Source organism: Gossypium hirsutum, chromosome A10, assembly GCF_007990345.1.
Source record: "Gossypium hirsutum isolate 1008001.06 chromosome A10, Gossypium_hirsutum_v2.1, whole genome shotgun sequence".
Classification (NCBI taxonomy): domain Eukaryota; kingdom Viridiplantae; phylum Streptophyta; class Magnoliopsida; order Malvales; family Malvaceae; genus Gossypium; species Gossypium hirsutum.
In genome coordinates this window covers 91,989,328-91,991,300 of record NC_053433.1, presented here as the reverse complement: position 1 = coordinate 91,991,300, position 1,973 = coordinate 91,989,328, and positions in this window count along the sequence as shown.

The window sequence follows — 1,973 nt, the reverse complement described above, 5'->3', positions numbered from 1 at the left end:
TACAAAATTGTCAAAGATTTTGAATTTTGACATTGATGAATAAGCATGTTTTTTGATGTTTGATGATAGATTATAAATGTTTGTTGTGAATTATACAAGTTTTATTAAGTGATTTTTAGTGAAAATGCAAAATAGTGATTTAAATGTGAAATGTGGAAACTTGGTGGTTAAAATGTGAAATAAATGAAAATTATGGGCTGCTAGGAGCATAATAGTAATTCAGCTAACATAGGTTAGTCTTAAATTCTATGAATTTGTGTTTCTATGAAATAAGGACTAAATTGTAAAAGATGTGAAAAATTAGGGGCAATTGTGTAAAAATGCCTTAAAGTGAATTTTGTACTAAATTGAATAGAGAGATGATTAAATAAGTTAATTTTGATATCATATAGATGAAGAAAAGCGAAACTCGGATCTAGATCGAGGGAAAAGCAAAGTTCTCAACTAATCGACTAATTAGCTTTTATTCACATTCGAAGTAAGTTTGAATGTGACAAAATTTCATTATAAATTTATTTTAAATGCTTTGATATTGCATACACTATGATTACGAGACTACGGATATGTTCGACAAAGATTCAACTACGATTCGACATTTGAAATCCCGGTTGAACCTTAGGAATAGATTTGGATACTAGTGACATGTCATTAGGGATTATTGTGATTATGTGATCTGGGTGCTGGTCTTGTATGTCTTACCGGTGGTTGAGTATACCGGCATGTGTTGCGATTACTTGACAGCTTGTGTGAACAGCACCTTGTAGCTACGTCTTGACTGACAGCTTGTGTGAGCAGACCCGTTGATAGCTCTAGTGTAAGCAGTATATGTAGTATGAGATTTAGTTGGCTTTGGGCCATGATATTAGCACTTTGGTGCGAGTTTATCATGTATTCGATAGTATTCGGAATGGTTCAATGGGTAAATAAAAGATGTGGATATGTATGAGATTGGTACGAGATGGTACAGGTAAGTACATGAACCATATAAGCTTAAATCGAAGAAGTTGTGAAGTTCATACATAAGATTATGATTGAAAATGTGAAAGGTTTGCTAGTTAGATGAACTACATGTTGATATGTTCAATTTTTGAATTATAAATGTATGCTAAGATTGAGTTAATTTCATACGAGCTTACTAAGCTATATAGTTTACTTTGTTTAATTTCCCATGTTTTATAGTGACTTTAAAGCTAGCTCGAACTCGGGGATCGTCGGAGACATCGTTACACTATCCAACTATCAATTTGGTACTTTTGAGCTTATGTTTTAAGTATATGGCATGTATAGGGACTTTGGTCATTTTGGTTATGTGTTGGTAATGAATTTAGCCATTTGAATTGGCTTGTAAATGTATATGTTTTGGTTTGTATATATAGCCATGAGTGATGGCTCATTCTTGGTTATTTTGGTATGTTTGAATCATGTATATATATGTGTTTATGCCTTGTGAAATGTGTTGAATGATGGTTGTGTGATGCTTAAATGGTAATAGGCATTATGAGTATCTAATGGTTGATTTGTATATGTTGGTTTGTTTGTGAAATTAGGCTAAATGATGCATATTTGGAAGTGTATATTTAATTGAATTATATATGTGAATTTGGTTTAAATAAATGGGAAGGTATATTTTATGTCTTGTATGTATTGAGAAAGATGGTATAGATTATGCATGAATGAAGCTTGAATTGGTTGGTTAAAATGCCTATTTATGCTTTGTATTGGTGCCTTTAAGTTTGATGTAGGTGAGTACAAATTTGGGTGGCAAAATGGCTTGGTAAATAGCCTATTTTTGTTCACATAGGCAGAGACACAGGCGTGTGTCTCAGCCGTGTACGATACATAGTCATGTACACAGCCGTGTGTCTCTTGGTGTTGAAATTACAATCAAGTCAGTATGCTCTACACGGCCTCACACACGGGCATGTGACTTGGCCGTGTGGCATAAGTCAGTATATCTTACAGGTTTGGCACGG